This window comes from Capricornis sumatraensis, chromosome 5, assembly GCF_032405125.1.
Source record: "Capricornis sumatraensis isolate serow.1 chromosome 5, serow.2, whole genome shotgun sequence".
Lineage (NCBI taxonomy): Eukaryota > Metazoa > Chordata > Mammalia > Artiodactyla > Bovidae > Capricornis > Capricornis sumatraensis.
The window spans coordinates 39012959-39030316 of record NC_091073.1 but is presented as its reverse complement, the minus strand read 5'-3'; positions in this window follow the sequence as shown (position 1 = coordinate 39030316).

The following is a 17358-nucleotide window of genomic DNA, read 5'->3' as shown; positions in this document are numbered from 1 at the left end:
TGTCACAGTTAACAGCCTTTATTTAAAAAAAAAAATAAAAGAAAGTTTCCCCAACTTACTGAATGATGACAAATCAACATTCAAACCCTTCCTTTTAAAAATTACTCTCTTTACTTTCATGAGATTAAGGTGTCATTAATTATTTCTCAAGAAAGTTTATATAGGTCATATCTTGTTTATCTTACATCCATTAAATTCAAACTTCCAGTGTCCAAAAATTTTTAGGTTTTTGGGTCTGTTCAACAGAAGGAAATGTGTGTGTATTCAGGAAAGTTGAGAATTTTGTTTTAAGTGTTGTCATTTCTTAACAACTCACTAGTCTGGTTTATGTCCTCAATGATACATTGACATGAAAGAAAATTAAAACTTAAAGGGGTGATATCAATTCCCATTTGAAACACCAAATTACATTTCAACTCAGTGTGTACTATAGTTAATCAAGATCTCCAAGAATTCTTAAAATCCTAGATGAGAAATAGAAATGAAAATTAAATTACCAAGTTACTCACAAAAATTAACACAGCAATGTTGTTATTGTTCATCTTCATTATTTTTTTTCTTGGATGCTTGGTTGGTTAGCTTGTTTTCTCAGCTTCATTGAGATATAATTGATATATAATATTGTATAAGTTCACGGTATACAGTGCATTCTTTGGGTATACTTATATATTGCAAAATGATTATTACCTCTAGCATTAGCTAACACCTCTGTCATGTCACTAGTTGGCATTGTTTGTGATGAAAACAATTTAAGATCTACTCAACAATTTTCACATATGTGCTGTGTTTAGTCGCTCAGTCATGTCCAACTCTTTGTGACCCCATGGACAGCAGCCTGCCAGGCTCCATGGGAATTCTCTAGGCAAGAATACTGGAGTAGGTTGCCATGCCCTCCTCCAGGGAATCTTCCCAGCCCAGGGATTGAACCCAAGTCTCCTGCATTGCAGATGGGTTCTTTATTGACAGAGCCACCAGGGAAGATCTCTTTCATATATGTAGTACAGTATTATTTACTATAATTCCATGTTGTCATTAGAGCCCTAGAACTTATTCATCTTATAACTGCACATTTGAAACCTTTGACCAACATCTCCCTACTTCCTAGAACCCCCAGCCTTTGAAAAACAGTGTTCTTTTCTGTTTCTAGGAGCTTGGCTTTTTTATACTCCACATGTAAGTGATATAACATAATGCCCTCAAGGTCCATACGTGTATGGAAATGACAGGATTTCCTTATTTCTCATGTTGTTGTTTGTTGTTTAGTCTCTATGTACAACTTAGGACCCCATGGACTGTAGCCCACCAGGCTCCTCTGGCCATGGGCTTTTTCATGCAAGAATACTGGAGTGGGTTGCCATTTACTTCTCTAGGAGATCTGCCTGACCCAGAGACTAAACCGGCATCTCCTGCATTGCAGGTGGATTCTTTACCATCTGAGCCACTGGGGAAGCCCTGCTGCTGCTAAGTCACTTCAGTCGTGTCCAACTCTGTGCGACCCTGTGGACAGTAGCCCAGCAGGCTCCCCTGTCCCTGGGATTCTCCAGGCAAGAACACTGGAGCGGGTTGCCATTTCCTTCTCCAATGCATGAAAGTTAAAAGTGAAAGTGAAGTCACTCAGCCATGTCCAACTTTTAGCAGCCCCATGGACTGCAGCCTGCCAGGCTCCTCCATCCATGGGATTTTCCAGGCAAGAGTACTGGAGTGGGATGCCATTGCCTTCTCCATGGGAGGCCCTAGAGATGGCTTATTGTTGTTTAGTCACTAAGTCATACCTGACTCTTTACGAGCCAATGGACTGTTGCCTGCCAGGCTTCTCTGTCCATGGGACTTCCCAGGCAAAAATACTGACGTGGGTTGCCATTTCCTTCTCTATGACTGGATAATATTCCATATATATATATATATATATATATATATATATATATATATAGAGAGAGAGAGAGAGAGAGAGAGAGAGAGAGGGAAAGACAGAGAGAAACATCATTTTGATCCATTTATCAGTTGATGGACACTTAGGTGGTTAAATCTTGGCTATTGGGAATAATTCTGCAGATAATATGGAGGGGCAGAGATCTCTTCTAGATCCTACTTTCAATTTGTTGGATATATACCAGAAATGGAATCACTAGATCATATGGTGGTGGTTTAGTCGCTAAGTCCTATCTGACTCTTGTGACCTGATGGACTGTAGCCTCCCAGGCTCCTGTGTCCATGGGATTTCCAGGGCAAGAATACTGGAGTGGGTTGTCATTTCCTTCTCTAGGTGATCTTCCTGACCTAGGGACTGAACCCTGGTCTCCTGCATTGCAGGCAGGCTGTGTCCTGACGGAGCCACCACGGAAGTCCGTAAGATGAGAGGTAGATCATATGGTAGCTGTATTTTTAGTTCTTCAAGGAAACTTCAACTGTTTTCACAGTGGCTATACCAATTTACATTCCCAAAACCAGTGTATAAGGGTTCCCTTTTCTCCACAGCATCACTAACAATTATTTTGTCTTTTTGATAATAGCCACTCTCAACAGGTTCCAGGTGTTATCTCCTTGCGGTTGATCTGCATTTCTCTGATGATTAGCAATACTGAGCACATTTTGTGTACCTGCTGGCCATTTGTCTTTGGAGAATATCTATTCAGGCCCTCTGCTGGTTTTGTAATCAGACTGCTTTGAGTTGTATGGATAATTAATATATTTTTGATGTTAACCTTTTATCAGGTATATGATTTATAAATATTTCTCCCATTCTGCAGGTTGCCTTTTTATTTTATTGATTATTTCCTTTGCTGTGCTGAAGCCTTTTAGTTAGATGTTGTCCCACTTAGTAATTTTTGCTTTTCTTGCTTGTGCCTTTGGTAGCACATCCAAAGTATCCTTGCCAAGACCCATGTCAAGGAGCATCTTTTCAATATTTTCTTCCTCGAGTTTTAAAGTTCTAGGTCTTATGTCTAAGTCTTTAATTCACTTGAGTTAATATATGGGAGTGATACAATATCGGACTCCACCTGAATTATTCTGTGTATGATTATTCAGTTTTCCGAACACTATCTATTGATGAGACTATCCTTTTCCCTTTGAGTATTCTTGACTCATTTTCAAATGTTAGTTGAGTGTGTATTCAAGGGTTTATTGCTGGGTCCTCAGTTCCTTTTCATAGGCCATGTGTCTATTTTTTTAGTCAGGACCATACTGCCTTGATGACAATAACTGAAATATAGTTTTAAATCAGGAAATGTGCTTCTTCCAGCACATTTGTGCTTTCACAGAATTACTTTGGCTATTCAGGGTCTTTTGTGGTTCCATACCAATTATAGGATTGTTTTTTCTATTTCTGTGGGGAAAAAGTCATTGCAATTTTGGTAGGGGCTGCACTGAATCTGTAGATGGCTATGGATATGGTGTAACATTCTTTCAATCCAGGAACATGGGCATTTTCTATTTGTTTGTCTTTTTCAATTTCTTTCATCAGCCTCTTAGAGTTTCCAGGTACAGATCTTTCACCTATTTAGTTAAATTTATTAATAACTATTTTATTGTTTGGGTGCTATCATGACTAGAATTGTTTTATTTCCTTGTCAGATATTTTTGATTTTCATTTTGATTTCTTTGTTGACTCATGGTTTTCCAGTAGTGTGCAATTTAGTTTCCACATGCTTGTGAATTTTCTAGCTTTCCTACTGTTCCTGACTCCTAGTTTCATTCTGCTGTGGTTAGAAAAGATACTGGATATGATTTCAGCCTGCCTAAATTTGCAGAGGCTGTTTTTATGCCCTATGACATGCTCTATCCTAGAGTATATTGCTGTGTACGTCAGAAACGTCTGCATTCTGCAACTGCTGCATGGAGTATTCTAGGTCTGTTTAAACCACATGATGCCATCATGTCTTTATTAGTGTTTTTAAAAGTTACACAAGTATTTTTATGTAGGACAATTAAAAATATGTAAAATATAAGTAAGAAAACCTAACACTAATCTGGTCCCCATTTTTCAGATATAATTTATTTATATTTTTAAATACCCCTTAGTAATTTTTCTATGCATTGGAGTCACTTGTTATTAGATGTCTTCATTTGCTCTGTCATCAAAGATGCTTCTGATGCTTATCTATTCACTGGATACATTTCTATGTTAGAATCTGCCAACATATATCTAATTCCTTCTTTTCTTTGTCAATTGTCACATTTTACTCATTAATAACTCTGAATTGTCAAAAATAATAAATAATATTCCTAATTCATTTTCCTTAGATAATTCTCCTAAAACTAGAATTACCAGGTCAGTGAATGTACACATTTTTAATTCTGATTTTATTATCACCCTTCAGACATATTGCACCATTTCCCTTTCTATCTTATTATAGAAAGGCCTATTTCAGTATATTTTTGCCAAAATAGAGTGATTTCCCTAAAATCTTTTCTACTTGTATTAGCAAAAATATAGGAATATTGAATTTTTTCCATGATTTTAAAGAAAAATGTTTCCAATATGCAATAGCTATTTTTATTTCTTTTCTCATGTTTTTCTGAACATGTATACCAATAGGTTGTCTGGTAATCTTAGTTTTCCAGGATTTTAAAGTTCTTAATTTTCTGAAGTTGATAATGAAGAAGATTACATCAGAAGAAGCTAGAAAACACTAGTTTTAAAATGTTAAGCCTAGTAAAGAAGCAGCAAATGAACAATTTAATTGGAAATAAAATTTATGGTATAAATATTAAGTATTGGAAGCATGTGTCACCATCTCTTTTTTGGAGTGTTCTTAAAAATAGGAAATGGATAAGTGATTTTTGTCAAGGAGTAGAATAAGTGAATATTCAGTGTGTCCAACTTCCCAATGTCTATCAATCTATGCTGTCTCAAAGGCATTTGGGCATCTTTGCTGGTAATGTAATCAATCTAAGAAAGAATTTAAAAATAAAGTATTCTGATAGAATGTCCTTAGTACCTACACTGTAAGATATTTAAACTATTAGAGAAGTTAATTCACTTAGACTCTTCTGTGTGATGTCAAGTGGGCCTTAGAAAGCATCACTACAAACAAAGCTAGCGGAGGTGATGGAATTCCGAGTGAGCTATTTCAAATCCTGAAAGATGATGTGGTGAAAGTGCTGCACTCAATATGCCAGCAAATGTGGAAAACTCAGCAGTGGCCACAGGACTGGAAAAGGTCAGTTTTCATTCCAATCCCAAAGAAAGGCAATGCCAAAGAATGCTCAAACTACTGCACAATTGCACTCATCTCACACACAAGATGAGTAATGCTCAAAATTCTCCAAGCCAGCTTTCAGCAATACGTGAACTGTGAAATTCTAGATGTTCAAGCTGGTTTTAGAAAAGGCAGAGGAACCAGAGATCAAATTGTCAACATCCGCGGGATCATCGAAAAGGCAAGAGAGTTCCAAAATAACATCTATTTCTGCTTTATTGACTATGCCAAAGCCTTTGAATGTGCGGGTCAAAACAAACTGTGGAAAATTCTGAAAGAGATGGGAATACCAGACCACATGACCTGCCTCTTGAGAAACCTATATGCAGGTCAGGAAGCAAGTTAGAACTGGACATGGAACAACAGACTGGTTCCAAATAGGAAAAGGAGTATGTCAAGGCTGTATATTGTCACCCTGGTTATTTAACTTCTATCCAGAATACATCATGAGAAACGCTGGGCTGGAAGAAGCACAAGCTGGAATCAGGATTGCAGGGAGAAATATCAATAACCTCAGCTATGCAGATGACTCCACCCTTATGGCAGAAAGTGAAGAGGAACTAAAAAGCCTCTTGATGAAAGTGAAAGAGGAGAGTGAAAAAGTTGGCATAAAACTCAACATTCAGAAAACTAAGATCATGGCATCTGGTCCCATAACTTCATGGGAAATAGATGGAGAAACAGTGGAAACAGTGGCTGACTTTATTTTTTGGGGCTCCAAAATCACTGCAGATGGTGACTGCAGCTGTGAAATTAAAAGATGCTTACTCCTTGGAAGAAAAGTTATGACCAACCTAGAAGCATATTCAAAAGCAGAGACATTACTTTGCCAGCAAAAGTCCATCTAGTCAAGGCTATGGTTTTTCCTGTGGTCATGTATGGATGTGAGAGTTGGACTGTGATGAAAGCTGAGCGCCAAAGAATTGATGCTTTTGAACTGTGGTGTTGGAGAAGACTCTTGAGTATCCCTTGGCCTGCAAGGAGATCCAACCAGTCCATTCTAAAGGAGATCAGTCCTGGGTGTTCTTTGGAAGGAATGATGCTAAAGCTGAAACTCCAGTCCTTTGGCCACCTCATGCGAAGAGTTGACTCATTGGAAAAGACTCTGATGCTGGGAGGGATTGGGGGCAGGAGGAGAAAGGGACGACAGAGGATGAGATGGCTGGATGGCATCACTGACTCGATAGATGTGAGTCTGAGTGAACTCCGGGAGTTGGTGATGGACAGGGAGGCCTGGGGTGCTGCGATTCATGCGTTTGCAAAGAGTTGGACACGACTGAGCAACTGAACTGAACTGAGCTGATGTTCCTTTACTCCCTAGATTTATTCTTTTTAATTATAATTTCACAGATTTCTTGGGATAAAGAATCTTTGTCACAGAAATCTTGGGGCAAATATTATTTTTAAAATGATTCCTTGAACATACTATTTTTTTTTCCCTCATGGTGTTCTATCATTAATGCTCAAGACTCAGAATGTGTTTTCAACATTCATTATATATTTCTATATTATTTTTTAAGTAAATGTATGTTCTTGGGGGCTTTTTGCATATATGGAATTATTTACCTTCATATTATATGAACTTAGATTGATGTCCATTTAGTTATTATTTTTTTAATATATTCTACTTTCTTCATATCAGAATGTCACTATTGCCAATGGACATACATTTGTTGTCTCTAATCCCACTAATTCCTATCCTCTCCCTGCCTTTTTGTCTCTAATCAACTAATGATCTTGTTCTGGGTACTTGGAGCTTCCCTGGTGGCTCAGAGGGTAAAGTGTCTGCCTACAATGCGGGAGACCCGGGTTCAATCCCTGGGTCAGGAAGATCTCTTGGAGAAGGAAATGGCAAGCCACTCCAGTATTCTTGCCTGGAAAATCCCATGGATGGAGGAACCTGATAGGCTACAGTCCGTGGGGTCACAAAAAGTCGGACACGACTGAGAGACTTTACTTTCTTTCTGAGAACCTGAGAATATTAAAATTATAATATCCAAATAATAAGGGATATTATTAAATGTAAATTCAAAATATGACTACTATTAACTACCTGCCCTGAAGTATATTCAGCAGAACTATTTTTCAAGACTTAATTTAACAGATGATCTTACGGGGAAAATAGTTTTCATTTTAGAGTAAATTTAGTCTTCATACCCTAGGCTTTCTTAGTTTAGAATCCTCAAATTGAATTCATAGTAAATAAATATCTTGAAGGAACTGTATCAAAATGGCGATTGTTTCCATACAAACATTCCTAAAGCACTTTTCATTTATTCAAGCACCACAACCTACTTTGTAAGCAATTACCTAGCTTTTACAGTTGAACTAGTCCTTTCCACCTATGGAGAGTCAGTGCATGAAATTAATAAGCCCCACAGGCTACAGTCCATGGGGTCACAAAGAGTCGGACACGACTGAGCGACTTCAGTTTCTTTCTATAGTTCCACTTGGAGAAGAAAATGGCAACCCACTCCAGTGTTCTTGCCTGGAGAATCCCACAGACAAAGGGGCCTGGTGGGCTGCGGTCTATGGGGTTGCAAAAAGTCAGACACAACTAAGCAACTAACACACACACATACACACTGAGTTGTACTGAATTACATCTGTGTTCGTGCAACACATAATCTCTTCAAGTGCTTCTTTAAAATGGACCGGGGTACACATTACAGTTTTAAACATCCCTAAGCAAATATGCAATCACGCAACATGAATGAATAAAACAATACCATAACTATCATATATAAACAATAATTAATATTTAATTGCATTTGTTTCCTCTCTGCCTTCACACACATACACACACTATTTTAAGTTATGTTACATACACACATACAAGAATACATATGGTGCTAACAAATAGATGGCCAGATAAATAGATAGCTTACTACAAATTACAAAATCCTTTTTATACTTAAATCATCCCAAAGTTGGATAGTAGAAACCTCTTTTGTCATTTCAGTCAGTTCAGTCAGTTCAGTCGCTCAGTCATGTCCGACCCTTTGCAACCCCATGAATCGCAGCACGCCAGGCCTCCCTGTCCATCACCAACTCCTGGAGTTCACTCACACTTACGTCCATCGAGTCAGTGATGCCATCCAGCCATCTCATCCTCTGTCGCCCTCTTCTCCTCCTGCACCCAATCCCTCCCAGTGTCAGAGTTTTTTCCAGTGAGTCAACTCTTCACATGAGGTGGCCAAAGTATTGGAGCTTCAGCTTTAGTATAATTCCTTCCAAAGAATACCCAGGACTGATCGCCTTCAGAACGGACTGGTTGGATCTCCTTGCAGTCCAAGGGATTCTCAGGAGTCTTCTCCAACACCATAGTTCAAAAGCATCAATTCTTCGGCACTCAGCTTTCTTCACAGTCCAACTCTCACATCCATACATGACCACTGGAAAAACCATAGCCTTGACTAGATGGACCTTTGTTGACAAAGTAATGTCTCTGCTTTTGAATATGCTATCTAGTTTGGTCATAACTTTCCTTCCAAGGAGTAAGCGTCTTTTAATTTCATGGCTGCAGTCTCCATCTGAAGTGATTTTGGAGCCCAAAATATAATGTCTGACACTGTTTCCACTGTTTCCCATATATTTCCCATGAAGTGATAGGACCAGATGCTACGATCTTCGTTTTCTGAATGTTGAGCTTTAAGCCAACTTTTTCACTCTCCTCTTTCACTTTCATCAAGAGGCTTTTTAGCTCATCTTCACTTTCTGCCATAAGAGTGGTGTCATCTGCATATCTGAGATTATTGATATTTCTCCCAGCAAACTTGATTCCAGCTTGTGTTTCTTCCAGTCCAGCGTTTCTCATGATGTATTCTGCATAGAAGTTAAATAAGCAGAGTGACAATATACAGCCTTGACATACTCCTTTTCCTATTTGGAACCAGTTCTGTTGTTCCATGTCCAGTTTTAACTGTTGCTTTCTGACCTGCATATAGGTTTCTCAAGAGGCAGGTCAGGTGATCTGGTATTCCCATCTCTTTCAGAATTTTCCACAGTTTATTGTGATCCACAGAGTCAAAGGCTTTGGCATAGTCAATAAAGCAGAAATAGATGTTTTTCTGAACTCTCTTGCTTTTTCCATGATCCAGTGGATGTTGGCAATTTGATATCTGGTTCTTCTGCCTTTTCTAAAACCAGCTTGAACATCTGGAAGTTCACGGTTCATATATTGCTGAAACCTGGCTTGGAGAATTTTGAGCATTACTTTACTAGCGTGTGAGATGAGTGCAATTGTGCAGTACTTTGAGCTATCTTTGGCATTGCCTTTCTTTGGGATTGGTATGAAAACTGATCTTTTTGAGTCCTGTGGCCACTGCTGAGTTTTCCACATTTGCTGGCATATTGAGTGCAGCATTTTCACAGCATCATCTTTCAGGATTTGAAATAGCTCACTCGGAATTCCATCACCTCCACTAGCTTTGTTCGTAGTGATGCTTTCTAAGGCCCACTTGACTTCACATTCCAGGATGTCTGGCTCTAGGTGAGTGATCACACCATCGTGATTACCTTGGTCATGAAGATCTTTTTTGTACAATTCTTCTGTGTATTCTTGCCACCTCTTTTTAATATCTTCTGCTTCTGTTAGGTCCATACCATTTCTGTCCTTTATTGAGCCCATCTTTGCATGAAATGTTCTCTTGGTATCTCTAACGTTCTTGAAAAGATCTCTAGTCTTTCCCATTCTGTTGTTTTCCTCTATTTCTTTGCAATGATAGCTGAGGAAGGCTTTCTTATCTCTTCTTGCTATTCTTTGGAACTCTGCATTCAGATGCTTATATCTTTCCTTTTCTCCTTTGCTTTCCGCTTCTCTACTTTTCACAGCTATTTGTAAGGCCTTATTACAAAATGGCCCCAGATAGCCATTTTGCTTTTTTGCATTACTTTTCCATGGGGATAATCTTGATCTTTCTCTCCTGTACAATGTCACGAACCTCTGTCCATAGTTCATTAGGTACTTTATCTATCAGATCTAGTCCCTTAAATCTATTTCTCACTTCCATTGTATAATCATGAGGGATTTGATTTAGGTCATACCTGAATGGTCTAGTGGTTTTCCCTACTTTCTTCAATTTAAGTCTGAATTTGGCAATAAGGAGTTCATGATCTGAGCCACAGTCAGCTCCTGGTCTTGTTTTTGCTGACTGTATAGAGCTTCTCCATCTTTGGCTGCAAATAATATAATCAATCTGATATCAGTGATGTCCTACTGTAGAGTCTTCTCTTGTGTTGTTGGAAGAGGGTGTTTGCTATGATCACTGTGTTTTCTTGGCAAAACTCTATTAGCCTTTGCCCTGCTTCATTCCTCATTCCAAGGCCAAATTTGCCTGTTACTCCAGGTTTTTCTTGACTTCCTACTTTTGCATTCCAGTCCTCTATAATGAAAAGCACATCTTTTTTGGGTGTTAGTTCTAAAAGGTCTTGTAGGTCTTCATAGAACCATTCAACTTCAGCTTCTTCATCATTACTGGTTGGGGCATAGACTTGGATTACTGTGATATTCAATGGTTTGCCTTGGAAATGAACAGAGATCATTCTGTCGTTTTAGAGATTGCATCCGAGTACTGCATTTAGGACTCTTTTGTTGACCATGATGGCTACTCCATTTCTTCCAAGGGATTCCTGCCTGCAGTAGTAGATATAATGGTCATCTGAGTTAAATTCACCCATTCCAGTCCATTTTAGTTCGCTGATTCCTAGAATGTTGATGTTCACTCTTGCCATCTCTTGTTTGACCACTTCCAATTTGCCTTGATTCATGGACCTGACATTCCAGGTTCCTATGCAATATTGCTTTTTACAGCATTGGACCTTGCTTCTATCACCAGTCACATCCACAGCTGGGTATTGTTTTTGCTTTGGCTCCATCCCTTCATTCTTTCTGGAGTTATTTCTCCACCAATCTCCAGTAGCATATTGGGCACCTACCGACCTGGGGAGTTCCTCTTTCAGTATCCCATCATTTTGCCTTTTCGTACTGTTTGCCTTCTATATTTTCTGCACCATAGTCACAATGATGCATTTCTGCAAGGAGTTATTTTCCTTTTAATAGAGAATGGCATTTCAAATCTGTTATACTTTACTTTGGTATCTACTATGTTGCTTCTGAATATCATTGCTTCTTGGCATTTTCAGTGGACAAAACCACATGGTTATGTTAGAATATTTATGTAATAAGTTTCAGTGCACAACACAGAATACTACTGCTAAAAAAAATTAATGAATGACAAGATTTCTCTGCAGTTTTCTTTTGTCTTTAGAATAAGTGTCACTAAGGCAGTAGTATAAGGGATCTGTTCTTCATCTATTTGGTTTATTGACAGTTTGACATAGAGTTTGGGATTTAGCCTTCTCACCAAGTTTCTTGAAGGTGTAAAATATTGATTTGCTTCTAAATGTGAAAAACTATGTAAGTATATACTCAGAAAAGTTTTGTTCTCAACTCCACACCTTATACTCAGTTCACTCATTCTTATACTCATGCTTATTTATAGTTAGTTTATATCAGTACGTCTTCGTAAATAAACATCTGATGATATGTGTATATATGTGTGTTTAAGTATGTACATGTATCTATATATTTTCCTAACTTCTTACACAACAAATAGAATGCCATCTATCTTACTTTTCTCTTCTAGTTTAACAATGTACATATACTTTCAAGTCCATAGAAATGTCCCTCACTGATTTTATAATACCATGGTATTTTGATGTGTACATTTTTAAAAATTTAAACTGTTTCTTAATCTGAACATTTGCCTTGTTCTATAACCAGTGCTACACTGGATAGCATCAGCATATCCCATCCCTCCACCCCCCGCCCCTTATTTTCAAAGGACTGTTTTAAGATTGGATCCCTAGAAGTTAATTTGCTAACGTAAAAAATCTATCTAGCATTTTGTGTTGATAGTTTCCCCCAGTAAATTTCATGACATTTTGCCTGCAGACCAGTAGACTGACAATGCCTTTCTCCTCAGCAAACTTGTAAGGGCAACAGAATTTGTTGTTGATGTTTTTGCATTTCAGATCTAAACAATGAGAACATTTTTAAATGTAGGTTTTAATTTGAAAACTTAAAAATTATGAATGTGTGTTTCCTAGTTTTAAGGGTATTTTTCCCATTTTCCTTGTTCCAACTGTTTTCTAATTTTTCTATCAGAATTTACTTTTCTGAAAGAGACGGAGGAAAGAGGGTCAGAAAGAGCCAACCTAAGGATTAAATTTATGAGGAAAAGATGCACATGTCTTCTGGTTTTAGTTTGGGTGGTGTATGTGTTTCTCCATGCCTAAGGTTTTCTTTTTTTTTTAACAGTCAAATTTATTCATCTAATATCACTTCTGAATCTTGAGATGTATTACTTAGGCTTCTCAATTCTGACATAAGATACTTAATAAATATTTACTACTTGTATGATTTCTTTTAAAATACTTACATATCTGACCTACTTGGAGTTTATCCTAGTGAAATGTAGGACATACAGGTTGAATTTTAGCTTTTTTAAAACATTACTCTCAAATTGTTTTCAAAATATTAACCAAAAACTCATTACATCGATGCCCCCCCCATGACTTAATTTATGATATACAGTACTTCCATAGGTACTTGGGTCCAATTTACTTTGGTACTAGTGGCCTTTCTGATTTTTCAGATATAAACAGCACACTGCTTTCATAAGAGAGGGTTTTTTTCTTTATTTAATGTCTAGTAGGGGCAGTCTTCCTCCACCTTGCTGATCTTTAGGGTTTTCTTGTCTACCATGTTTATTTTTTCCATATGACATTCCTAATAAACTTGTTTACATATAATGAAATTCTACTGGTAAATTTTTTGGGACCATGGTAAGTTTATATTTTACCTAGTATAGATCAAGGTCTTTACAGTAATGATTGATTTTATACTAAAAGATTGTGCTTCCTTCCATCTAAGATGACATTTGTGTCTTTCTGAAGAATTTAAATACTTTCCTTCTATAGGTTTTGTACATTTAATCTTAGGTATTATCTTTTATCTTAAACAAGACCTTCTCTGTGATTATTTTGTTTGAATGTATGAAGGTTTTTTGAATTTATTAAGTTTTAATACTCTGATAACTTACTAAAATGTTTGCATTGGGTTTTCCTTTTTTTAAAACTTCGTCTTGAGTTTTTAGTAAATACTATTATAAAACTCTCAAAATTAAGCACGTTTCTTCTTTTCCAATTCTTTTCCCTCAAATTATTTTTTCTTTCCTTATTGTTTGAGTAATTAATAACTATAAATCAGCCTTAAATATCAGTATAGATAGATAGTGGGCCTTTTTCTTATTTTGGTCTTACTGCTCTATTCCTTTCTACTATGTCAGATGTTGGTTTTGCAACTGAGGCATATAAATCTTATCAAGGTTAGGAAGTCACAATAATTTTTTTTTAATTTTATCAGTGTGTTGTTAACAGTGGAATTTTAAAGTTTTATCTCTGTAGTATAGATTGAATCATCCTTAAATTTCTATAATAAATTCTACTTGATCATCATATATTATTTTTAATGTACTTTTAGATTCTTCTGATATTATTTTATTCATGATTAAGTAGGACCAGTCTGTACTTTTTAAATCCCATATCTCTTACACTATTACAACTCTAGCATCCTTATATAAGGAACTAACAATCTTGACTGGTATAGTAGGTATAGTATTAATGTGTGTGTTACTAGCTCAGTCGTCTCCAGCTCTTTACAATCCCACAGACTGTAACCTGCTAGGCTTTTCTGTCCATGGGATCTTCCAGGCAAGAACACTGGACTGGATTGCCATTCCCTTCTCTAATAGTATTAATATATCCTCCTTAATCTCTTTAAGTGGCATTAGAATTGCTTTTGTATTTTTGGTAGATTTTTCAGTGAAATCAATCTAGGTCTTTATGTGGAGGAGTGTTTTGAAACAAGGTTTTATTTTCTTTTTTTGTGTAATTTTTTTTTTGAAATCTGAAAGTTAAAAAATATATATAAATGTTTTATTAATAAATTTTTCATCACAGAGGTTGAAAACTAACATTTTGAATGGAGTTTTATCACTTCTACCTTTCTCTCAGCCAGAAAAGACCATTTTTTAAGATGGTATCTCTTCTTTATTGTGCTTTTCACCAGGTGATGATGAATAGACATAGTATCTTGTTGATAGCTTACAAAGCTTTAGAACAGAGTGGAAAACACCCTGCAAACAGACTGCTAACTCAGATTTTAACAATTTGAGTTATTTTCCTCTGCTGCTATCTGAAAGAAAAGAGTGATGAATAATTACTAATCTGACAACTATTATGTATCTACCAAATGATTTAAAAACTCAGTGACAGAACTCTCGTATTTGTATCCATGCATTTGGATGTAGACATTTTAATTTTTAAGAAAACTTTCAGTGTTAAGAACTTTCCTTCCCCACATAGCTCAGCAGGAAAATTCTCTGCCCCACAACAAATGGAGATATGATATGCCCATGGAATTCTATTCTAACTCCATCCTTTTCCTGGAGTATTTTTTGCACAGCATCCAAAACTTTCCAGGAATATTTCCTTTACTCAGGGCATACTTCTGATTTTTGAATATCTTATGCATGGTTTAAGAATTAGAAAAATGAGTGGTCTTTGAGCCACATACTTGCTCTGTATCCTCTTTTTTATATACGTTCCATTCATTCAGCAAATGTTTAATAAGCATATGAGATCCTTTAGTTGGAAATAAACATATTTATACCTATGGTATTTATGATGTCTTTATATTATTGTGTACTTAATGTCCATGAAATAATCAACTCCAGTTCAATTCTAACCTGCTTATTAACAAGGTAGCATACTAAAAATGGTGAAATGCTTCCAGGCTCAGTGAGTTTAACTCTTTTAACTTTGGTATTAGAAGCTTAAGTGAAAACAAAGGCCAATCTGAAAATAAGTGTCAAGATATTCAAAAGTCTATAAACTCTGATTCAATGACTCTCATCTTAGAACTCTCTCTTAAGAAAGCAGAAACTCAGATAATGATTAAAGTATAAAGAATTTCAACATTATTAATGTAAAATTGGGAATAAATTGTTTATCCAATAATATGGGACTAAGTTAATACTATATTTCTGAGTTCCTATACTATACACAGAGAATGCACTGGCCATAGCAAACACCCGCTTCCAACAACACAAGGGAAGACTCTACACATGGACATCACCAGATGGTCAATATCAAAATCAGATTGATTATATAATCTGTGGCCAAATTTGGAGAAGTTCTATACAGTCAGCAAAAACAAGACCAGCAGCTGACTGTGGCTCAGACCATGAACTCCTTATTGCCAAATTCAGACTTAAATTGAAGAAAGTAGGGAAAACTAGACCATTTGGGTATGACCTAAATCAAATCCCTTACGATTATACAGTAGAAGTGACAAATATATTCAAGGGGTTAGATCTGATAGACACAGTGCCTGAAGAACTACAGATGGAAGTTCTTGACGTTACAGGAGACAGAGATCAAGGCCATCTCCAAGGAAAAGAAATGCAAAAAGATGAAATGGTTGTCTCAGGAGGCCTTACAAATAGCAGTGAACAGAAGAGAAGTGAAAGGCAAAGGAGAAAAGGAAAGATATACCCATTTGAATGCCAAGTATCAAAGAATAGCAAGGAGACATAAGAAAGCCTTCCTCAGGGATCAGTGCAAAGAATAGAGGAAAACAATCGAATGGGAAAGACTAGAGATCTCTTCATGAAAATTAGAGATACCAGGGGAACATTTCATACAAAGATGGCCACAATAAAGGACAGAAATGGTACGGACCTATCAGAAGCAGAAGGTATTAAGAAGAGGTGGCAAGAATATACAGAAGAACTATACAAAAAAGATCTTCATGACCCAGATAATCATGATCACTCACCTAGAGCCAGACATCCTGTGGTGCAAAGTCAAGTGGGCCTTAGGAAGCATCAGTACAAAGCAAGCTAGTGAAGGTGATGGAATTCCAGTTGAGCCATTTCAAATCCTGAAAGATGATGCTGTGAAAGTGCTGCACTCAATATGACAGCAAATTTGAAAACCTCAGCAGTGGCAACAGGACTGGAAAAGGTCAGTTTTCATTCCAATACCAAAGAAAGGCAATGCCAAAGAATGCTCAAACTACCGCATGACTCCACTCATCTCACACGCTGGTAAAGTAATGCTCAAAATTCTCCAAGCCAGGCTTCAACATTAGGTGAACCGTGAAATTCCAGATGTTCAAGCTGGATTTAGAAAAGGCAGAAGAACCAGAGGTCAAATTGCCAATAACCATTAGATCATCAAAAAAGCAAGAGAGTTCCAGAAAAACATCTACTTCTGCTTTATTGACAAGCCTTTGACTGTGTAGATCACAACAAACTCTGGAAAATTCTTCAAGTGGTGGGAATACCAGACTACCTGACCTGCCTCTTGAGAAATCTGAATGCAGGTCAGGAAGCAAGTTAAAACTGGACATGGAACAACAGACTGGTTCTAAATCGGAAAAGGAGAACATCAAGGCTGTATATTGTCACCCTGCTTATTTAACTTCTTTGCAGAGAACATCATGAGAAATGCTGGGCTGGATGAAGCACAAGCTAGAATCAAGATTGCAGGGAGAAATATTAATAACCTCAGATATGCAGATGACACCACCCTTATGGCAGAAAGTGAAGAAGAACTAAAGAGCCTCTTGATGAAAGTGAAAGAGGAGAGTGAAGAAGTTGGCTTAAAACTCAACATTCAGAAAACTAAGATCATGGCATCTGGTCCCATAACTTCATGGCAAACAAATGAGGAATCAGTGGAAACAGTGTCAGACTTTATTTTGGGGGGCTCCAAAATCACTGCAGATGGTGACTGCAGCCATGAAATTAGAAGACGCTTACTCCTTAGAAGAAAAGTTATGACCAACCTAGATAGCATATTCAAAAGCAGAGACATTAGTTCACCAAAAAAGTTCTTTTTTTTTTTTTAGAGATAATTAAGTTGACTTCAATTTTATTTTATTTTTTTGGTCATTTTATTTTATTTTCAGGATGGGGACCACGTGTACACCCGTGGCAGATTCATGTTAATGTACGCCAACAAAGTTCTATCTAGTCAAAGGTATGGTTTTTCCATAGTCATGTGTGGATGTGAGAGTTGGACTATG